Source organism: Silene latifolia, chromosome X (genome assembly GCF_048544455.1).
Source record: "Silene latifolia isolate original U9 population chromosome X, ASM4854445v1, whole genome shotgun sequence".
NCBI lineage: Eukaryota > Viridiplantae > Streptophyta > Magnoliopsida > Caryophyllales > Caryophyllaceae > Silene > Silene latifolia.
Genome location: NC_133537.1, coordinates 319,499,490 through 319,509,622, shown reverse-complemented (window position 1 = coordinate 319,509,622; position 10,133 = coordinate 319,499,490). Strand labels below are relative to the sequence as shown.

The 10,133-nt window shown below is 35.0% G+C and overlaps 1 long non-coding RNA gene across 2 annotated transcripts; it reads right to left on the bottom strand.

Annotated features, from left to right (window-relative positions):
* Positions 1 to 6,631: 6,631 nt before the first annotated feature.
* LOC141622006 (uncharacterized) lies at positions 6,632 to 9,491 on the bottom strand. 2 transcript variants are annotated; one of them, XR_012532824.1, is made up of 5 exons: positions 8,450 to 9,491; positions 7,953 to 8,070; positions 7,580 to 7,688; positions 7,018 to 7,151; positions 6,632 to 6,923 (listed from the first exon to the last, which is right to left on the bottom strand). It is a non-coding gene; the product is annotated as an uncharacterized LOC141622006 (long non-coding RNA). The 2 variants fall into 2 exon arrangements; XR_012532823.1 differs by lacking the exon at positions 6,632 to 6,923 and having other exon boundaries at positions 6,981 to 7,151.
* Between the last annotated feature and the right edge of the window lie 642 nt (positions 9,492 to 10,133).

Genomic DNA, 10,133 nt, shown 5'->3' with positions numbered 1-10,133 from the left:
ACCTGCTGCGCCTCTTCCTGAGGTTGCCGCAGTTCCTGCTTCCTTTCTTCTCCCTTCGTCTTTTGTTCGTCTTATTGTTTTGTTTCGTCTTCAATTGTTCATATTTCTTTTAACATAATAATTCGAGTATGATAATTTTAACATGTAAATCATTAATATTTAATTCATCTTTCAAATCCCGACTTAAATCCCTTATAATTCATATTTGCGGGTTTTCGTCATCAAATCAATTCGGGTTTTTAGAGGTTCGATTTATCCATATTGAGTCTCTGGAATTCATCACTGATATATTTTCATCTGTTATTTATCGTCACTATCGTTAGTTCGTCATTAATAACCTGTTTAATCTAATTAACTCGTTTAGTTTGTTTAATTTGTGTTATTAATTCTCATAATTAATCTTGTAAATAATTCATTATAATTAGTTTTGTTCATGTTTTATTGTTTTTATGACTCAATCACATGTAAATAATCTGTTAATCACTTCTATCCGAGTCAAATATCATTAATCGAGCATTTAGATCACCAACGGATATTAACAATTTGCAATTCCGGCTTCACAGCCAGAACTGAACTTAGGAACAGACGCAGCGACTGCTGCGCCTCTTCCAAAGGACGCGGCTTTGCTGCGCCTGTTCCTGTTCCTGGTTGAGTTCTGTCTCTGAACTTCCGTTTCTGCTTTGACCTAGTTTATTAATTACGTATTTAATTAACTATTAATCGTAATACCACCCTTAATCTGTTCGTTTATTTATTTATTCTTTCTTTTCTAAAACCATCCGTTTTGAATGTATTTTCGACGTAAATCAATTAACCCAATGTAATTATTGTAATTTTCTTTATTGTATTTTTATTGTGTTTCTTTTATCGTATTATTTGTATGCCTCTCACATGTAATCAATCCTTAATTTCTACTTTGACATTAATTGTATGCTAAATTACGTGTTTACCGACTTAGTCTAAATTCACATGCAAGGATTAATCCAATGGATGTTGCATTGCATGCATATAATCGACAACATATAGAGTATAGATAATTTCCCTAATCATTAGTAGAGGCCGCTATCGAGGCGGGCGAGATTAGGTGTTCGATCAAAAGAGCTTCCTAATACGTACCCTCACCCCTTACTCCAGATCTCTGTGAACACCCGTGTTCATTGGCATCCACGAGAGTCATTCTAGACATAGAATGCTAAGGGTAACGAGTTCTTGGTGTTCATGTCACTACTTTGTGTCTTGACATGACACGAGGTATTCAAACGGTTTCCAATTTTCCACAATAAATTGGTGGCGACTCCACAAATGCGCAAAAAGCTTGCTCGCTTTTCGCCCCCGTGGTCCCGCGTCCACACCATCTCATTTTCCTTCTTACGTAAAGTCGTATTTTACCGTTTGCATAAGTAAAGTGCTATCTTCACATATACTCCTCGTTCCGATCATTTGTTTATTTATTCTATAGTTGAGTGTCTCATTTATTTGTTTACCTTTCTATATTATGAATGTTTTTTTAAGGGTAATATTAGGGTTTTTTTATAACTACTAGTTTGTAATGTACGAATTACTACCAACTTAATTTTTGTTTAAAAACTACTACCACATTGTTTGATTGGTTCGGTTTGAAAACACTACTAAATCTCATCCTTACCTAATATTTGGTGTGAACAGACCGTTTTACCCCTCATTTAACCCTTCCATCCATTACTTACTTTCAATATAAAACTAGTGTAGAGCCCTTGCGAATGCATGGTATTTTAGATTGTCATGTATAGAGAACTTAACAATTAGAGCTAATAATAATATATACTCCCTCTTATTCACTGTTTTCTCCCCTATTTCCTAAAACGGATTATTCAGATTTTCTTCCCCTTTCTTATTTTGGAAACTTTTACTCTTATTTTATTCATTCCTCTCTCCTATTATCAAACCCCACCCAACTCTTTTACCCATATTTTATTACTTTTCTTAATGTTTTGACCCCACAATTCCTTATTTAACTCTTAATTATTCATCCCTCTCTCCTATCACCAACCCCACCCAAATCTTTTACTCTTATTTTATTCCTCGTCTTAATACCCGTGCCCATAAACAAAGGGAAGAAAACCCTGCATAAGAGGGAGTATAAATGAACTTTGAATTTTATTTTTAATTATCTGTAATTGTTAATGTGTAGAAATACTAAGAATTAAAATAGACCGACTCGGAAAAGTTTATGATTAAAAAAATAAGATTGTTAGTTTAATTACAAAAACTTATACTTATTTTAACGCATTTGAATCATATATAACTATTTTTTGTAAATTTTGTTACAATATACGAAATAACAATTTAAACGGAGTAAAATTTTAAGGAATAAAAAAGTGAAAAGCACCCACTAATTTTAATAATATGAGTAAAATCTGCATACATTTTAAATATAATATCTACGACATTTAAGATACATATATTTGGCCAACAATAAAAGCTACGGTGTTTGATAAGATAAGATACTGTGAGTCTGTGACACATAAAGACCATATATAAGTCCAATACATATCTAGATAAAGTTAGGCCCAATTTCTAGCTAAAAGCATTTAGGCGGGAAAATTTCCAGTTTTCTTATTCTTTTAGTATAAGAGGGATTAAAATTTATCTTACCTTTGCCTCTCAAATTGGGGAAAATCTAACCACTTTTCTTCATCGAATTAACTTATTTTACTAATCAAAACAAAGAAATTACCTTATATAATTAACCTACATTCACCTGAATTTTCAACCAGTTTATTCTTCAATCTTGCATAATTCATTATATATCATTCAAAGCGCCAAAGCTTTGGCACAATGCTTAGAAAACTATTACAATACAAACAAACATAAACCGTCTAAATGGTAACTAATAATCAACCCTAATGACAACCTCCTCTTCTACATCAGTTATCTTGAAGAATTCCCTTTGTCATTTTTTCAATTGAATCATGGATTCATAAACCCTAAATTGAAGATCAAACGAATACTTGACTAAAGGAAATGAAGCAAAAAAAGATCGAAGAAGACTAATCTCGTAGAAAACTCAAGCAATTAAAGATTTTCCAAATTACATTCAACAAAAAAAGAAAAAAAAAAGAAGGAGAGAGAGTGTATGATAATGGAGAATAGAAGTGATTGAAGAGAAGAAGAAGAAGATAAGTAAGTGATTGGGAATGTTGGTATCTAAGGGGGAAGGGGTATAAATAGAACTAAAGATGGAAATTCAATCCAACGGCCGAGATTGAGCTTTATAGGGTAAAAATGAGATTTGGTAGGGTTTTCTAATAGAACCAAACAATATGGCAGTACTTTTTAAACAAAAATTAAGTTAGTATTAGTTCTTAAAACAGTGCATTATAAAGGTACTAGTTTTTAAACAAAAATTAAGTTGGTATGTAGTAGTTCTTAATTAAGTTGGTAGTAGTTCTTAAAACATAATGATATTAGTTATCAAAAACCCGTATGATAGAGCGTGGGTGGCGTCTGTGCGATGTTAGAGGGACTGGTAGTAGACCTGACAAAAGCAACCCGACCTTATTGACCCGACCCGAAAAAGCTGACCCGAGACTCGAAGTGACCCGAACTACATCACCCGAATGTGACCCGAAAACCCGAATTGACCTGACCCGAACATAACCCGAGCTTTCTTAACCCGTACTGGCCCGACCCGAAAATGAGCCGATCCGAAACCACCAAACCTGAAAATGACCCGACAAAATATAACTCTAATTGAACCGAAAAGACTTGAAATGGATATTTCTCTATTATTCATTGACCCGAAAATGGCCCGACCCGAAACAACCCGACCCGCTTGACCCGAAACAGACCCGGCAACAAACCCAAAACAGACCTGAAACCTAAAAGACCCGTCCCGACCGAATTAACCCGGACTCAACGAGAGACCCGAATTGACCCGACCCAAACCCAATCCGTTGACCCGTTTTGCCAGGTCTAACTGATAGTGATAAGACTCATCAGATTGAAAATGAAAGAGAAGTTGAAAAAGGAGTAGTTATAAACCTATATACTTATATAGTTATATGGATCTACTGAGTAATTGAGTATGCGTTTAGATAGATAAAGAGAATCGTTGAAAACCGTTCTCTTTATTTGTAAAAGAGGACGGTGTTAGAATTAATCCGAATAGAGACCATAAACTTCATACTAAATTACTCGGTATAAACTGTAGAGCGGAAGCGTACCTGATTACATGACGAATGGTTGGGATGAACCGCCTTAAGGGAAGATCTTCGGATTAGGTCTTCTAGTAGACACACATACCAATAGGATCTCTCTACTGATGGGATGCGGGAAGATTTGGTTATTGTGTGCTACCAGGGACCATAACCCAGGTGACTTATATATAGTCTCCTTAATCTAATGCGCACATCATGCATTAGTAACCTAATGGGTATCTACACAATTAAGATATCCGGCCCATACTTTATAAGACGTAATTAATATGCCCGTATTATATTATCCAGATGGATCACTATATTGGGCTAAACTTAAACGATAGCAAACAAATACAATTTGTATAATAGTGTGTCCACATAAATAGTATTGGACCCAATATTCTTACAATCTCCCACTTGGGTCAAATACAGATAGTGTGTGACACCTGAAAAATTGTATTCATTTTATAACCTTACGCGCTCAACAGTGCTATCAACATTCCAACCGTCTTATGCAATTCGGTCAATCAATCATACTAACATAGGATCAAAGCGGCATTTGCTACAGTTTGTCGTAACAGGACCCTCAATGGTCACATATGTCAATATAACCAATGACATGAATCGAATATGGGAGTGCAGCATGAAAATAGCATCCGAATGTGATCCAAATATGCATATTTCCAACTGGTCCACCTTAGTGAGATCAACCAAAATAACACAGAGTGAAACCGAAAATCGAAATCCTTATTTCTGCAGAACTTAATAACCGTAAACTTTAATGTGTCTAACATGACAAACTCCCACTTAAACTGAAGTTCCTTAAAACTGAAACACCCATTTGAGCAATGAGCTCAAGAAAGACCGTGGGTGGTAATTCCTTAGTAAGCGGATCTGCAAAATGGAGTCTGTATCAACATGTATAATTGACACTTTTTTCACTCTGAATAGTTTCTTAAACAATACATCACTTATATTGTTATTAGAAACTTTACAATTGTACATTTGTCGCAAAATAACTTAAATGGTCTTTCAATACCATACTGAATTTGCAGCCTCATGACAAATGTTCATAACCAACTAGGAGTCGAAATACCAAATGATCTCAACCTGAATCGATCTCCTATAAATAATGTTTTGTTCCAAATATAAATAAAAACCCATATTTGGCTGCCCTTAGTGGATCCAAGATCCTAATCCGTATTGCCTTAATATCTGTCAAACAAACTTTAGAATGTACGCAATATCCAAACGCATACAAGCTAAATATATACCATAATATTTAAACACATTAAATATTTCCTGAGACACCTGAATTTAAGCATTAATGAATTTTTCTGAATATTTTCCTTAGGGCATTTGAGACTAATTTGTCTCCTTAACTGAAAGGGTATTAACTAGAAATATTTACTTACTCCCACTAAATCTTGAGTATCTACAATCATCTACCCATTCATCTAAAACAAATAAGATGACAACAAAGCAGATTTGTAATCTTTATAACGGAAAACCTTACTTGAGCTTTATTGGATGAATTCCCTTATTGCAGAAAATCTACTTTGAATCTATTGAATCAAAGTTCTAGTTCTTACCTAATAGTTTCATCAATGTCACAATTTCAAAACAAACCTTTAACATTCATCCAATATAACCAAAAAATCGAATATGCCCAAAAGTCCTTATAGTCAATACCGACACGATGATCCTGATTGTCACATTACCTTTTACACCCTTCTTGGTAACAAATGAATATTTGAAACCAATATATTTCACAACTTTAGGTAATGGAACAAAGTCCAAATATCATCATTCATCAAATGACTTATTTTCTTTATGGCATCAATCCACTTATATGAGTTAGGACCTTCAATGATTTGGCAAAAGGAGATTAAATCATCTTTACCATTCCATTAACTAACTCTTATTACAACTAGCACTAGTAGAAAAAACCCCTACAGTGGCGGTTGTAAATGACCTTTTTGTGGCGGTTTTTACATATTTTGGGTGCGCCGTATATCACGGGGTTGTATAGCCTTTGCGGCGGTTGTACAACCGCCACTATAGCTTACCTACAGTGACGGTTTTTAAATAAAACCGCCATAATAGGCTTATTTAAAACGACGGTTGTTAGACAAGAACCGCCACTATAACTCGTCTATAACGACGGTTTTTAGAGAAGAACCGCCACTTTAACTCATATATAATGGCGGTTATTAGACAAGAACCGCCACTATAACTAATCTATAATGACGGTTATTGTTTGAAAACCGCCACAATAGGTAATTACAACAACGGTTGTTTGGCAAAGAACCGCCATTAAAGGCGAAATATTTTCTAATTATTTAATTTTTTCATGTCGTTTCTAGAGGAACCGTCGTAAAAAAAATTATATTTTTTTAAAATAATAATTTTGTACGGAAATTTCAGCAACACCTCCCCAAAAACTTGATAATTCCAAATATGATTCGATAATCAACCACAAATATCTTTATACAATTAACCGATTATTCCAAGTCATCAATTACCAAAAGATCTTCAACTAACTAACCTATCAACAAAAATAATGCATCGACGACTCCAATTTCAAATTAATACTTAGCCGTAAGAGTATCCTTGCCATCTCGATAAATGAATCCAAAAGCAGCCAGCCAGTAGTGTCACTGAAACTCGTCCTTAGCAACTCGTACTCCTTGACCTTCACTTGCGCTCAATTAGTGCACCGTCTTTAGACATAATAATGTTAACCTGCCAAGACAACATCGGATTGGAATTTTTTTAAACACTTCCTGATTTCTAAGCTAGCAATAAGAGATTTGACACTCCCAAGTAGAAAACTTACAGCATATTGATAAAATGCCTCATCTGTGTTTCTAATAGAAACCTTTGAATGAGTCACTAGCAAAGATACACCACCTGCCAATGCTTAATCTTGGTCAGTGCATAATCTGGTGCTTTAGGGAGTCGGAAGCATAGCTTTGTACATGAAAAAAGCAATTAAGAAATACATAAGGAAAATGCGACTCAAGCTACTGAAGCATTAGTGATTATGTAACAATTTCATTTTGAAGCACCTGTTATTCAAGAAATCCACCAAATGCTGCTTCCTAGTATCATTTTAGCCTAGACAGATTGTGAAAGTCACATGAAAAATTTATTGACATCTACACATATGACATAGGTCAGCATTTTTTATCGCACTCAACGATAAATTTGATTCTTAAATTCAAGACCTTTTACATGACTGTTTGCCGAGATGATGTAGATGACATGGTTTCAGGAAGACGATTAATATAGGGTAAAATGGTAAATAATAAAAGCAGGTAATTAATGCTTGAAGTAGTAAGAATCAGAGAATTAATTAGCACTAACAAGTAAAGAGTAGTGATGTTAAAGAAGTTAACCGGGATAAAACGGAGTTGAACACCAGCAGCAGCAGTATAGCAGCATGGCAAATCGCAGCTTCAATATCATAACATTCCAGGTTTCCATGCAACAAAGCAAAACGAGCTTCTGTTTTCACCAATCACTCAACACCATAAACATTCACACAATATTCCCAGATCTAAGAACAAGTTAACTAAGATGAACAAGAGAAATAGAGGGATACATTTTCATTCTCAAAAAGCCAAACTAAAACCTTCTCAAGCTCAGGTACGGGAATGTTTGGAAGTAAAACACAGTGTTCCATTTTCCCTCCCTTCCTACTTTCGACAAAAACCAACCCATAAGGAGGATTAAGGAAAATGCAAAGTACAAGGGATCAAAAATACTAACCAGCGACCAGCTGCGGCACAACTGCATTGGACACAGTGACTAGTTGATATAGCATAACTTCCATTTAGCACAATCAAGCCATAATTAGAAGCGTATCGTGGAAAATTTGAGGCATAGGCTGCAAATCAAAGTCATAAACTCACACAACATGCACACCATCCATAATTTCACTTATTAGTTATCATTATGTAAATAATTAATGAAATGTAGATTTGAGGATAATGAATTAATGATAATTAAATTAAACAAAACAAAGTACAGTGAAGCCAAAACAAGCATAATTAAAAGAACCAAGCAAAGCGTTAGATTATTTTTGAAAACTGAAGTAAAAGAACTTTAGCAATCAATAAGTAAACTGAAGTAAAAGAACATTTTTCAAGACCACTATTGACTAGAAAGGCTAAAATTCAAAAAATGTGACATTGGCATATAATCAAACAAATGGTGGGCATTCAGCGTTGAAAAGAGTATCTGCATTAAGAGAGGAAGAAGCTCACAACAACATTAAAAAGAGTGGATTCGCTGATGTTAGGGAGACAGAGAATGCCATTCTAAAAAATCTGCAAAAACAAAAGATCAATTCAGACAAGGCTACAACAATATTCTACTGCCATTTGGAATGAGTGGGCATAACCAAGGCACTCTTTCCTGACCTGGTTGACACTGCAGAATGGGTTACATGAATTCAGACAAGGCTACGGCAGTAGGATACAACAAGCTGAAACACAACAACACCTATTTTTAAGTTGATGCTATAGTTACAAAGTCACTAAACTGGTGGAACAGTGGTGTCAAATAAAGCTTAATAGCCAGGATACTATTCATAAAATCAGGGGAAAAAAGGAAGCATCACCCAATTTATAATTCGAAAAATCAATGAATTATACACAGTGAGTGAAACATTGACAACATTGAAAGAGAAAGTTGTCGACAAAACTGTACCTGATACTATGAGTGCAATACTAAGAAGTATAATAAACAATGTTTACCATGCAGGAGTCTTTCACTTTTGCTTATGATGAGCATTATCACCAGCACGAAAATGAATTCGCCAACATCAGACTTGAAGCAGCATTGAGGGAAATCAAAGATCTTAAATCACAAATCAACAAAAACAATCTAGAGGAGGAAAATCGATATAGCGCAACTCTACCACCAAATTTAAATCGTCTAAACAATCAAATTAGATTAAAAGTAAAATTAATTAGGGTTTAGGGTATGGGGATGATGAATTAGGGTCTCAATTAGATTAAGAAGATATTATTAGTTTAGTGTTTTGAATCATACCGGCGGTGTGTTTGGGAGCAGTTGCAGCCCATGATCGGAGCGTTGAATGAAAGCAGCAATGATGGGGATGATGAGAGGCACGACGTTAGCGAGGGTGGCATGGTGGGCGAGCGTGCAGATCCGAAAGGTGTTGAGGGGAGTGAGGGTTCTGGTGGTGGCGGTAGAGGGAGTGGAGCATGGGCGTTTCGAGAGAGAAACAAGAATGGAGTCTGAGAAATTGAAGAAGACGAAGAAACGGGTTTAAGAGGAAACTAATCGTATAATGCAGTAATGCTAAGGCGTGTTTGGAGGTTTTAATTTTTTAATTTTTTCTATTAAAGTCGGTTTTAATTAGAAACCGACACAAAAACATATTATGGCGGTTTTTTAGCCCAAAAAAGTATAACTTTGTATTAACTTTTAACGTCATTCTTAACGTCGGTTGTTAATAGAACCGCCACAATTGACCTATGGTGGCGTTTTCTATTTGGAACCGCCATAAAAAGCTTATGTTATCACGTCGGTTCTTACTTAAACCGCCACTATAGACCTCCTACATACATAAAAAATTCATTCCCGCCAATTTTTTGAGCTTTTCACGTCGTTTCTATTAGAACCGCCACGATAACTGCGTCGTGATAGGGGTTTTTTCTACTAGTGTAGTTAATCAGTCACTACATTGTTGTCCATTTTTATCCATATAGGAAAACAATGTAATTAATGTAGTTGTATTTACCTTATTATGTGGATCTTCTAATGAATTGGTTATTGAGATATTTGAGTTTGTTTAACCAAATTGATCTTATAATCAAGTATAAGGAGACTTAAAACAATGTCAATTACCTTTTCTCCCACTCAAACTCAATATTCTCAATGAACCCCTTAATTTCTGTCTTAAATAGCTTGATTTTGGGA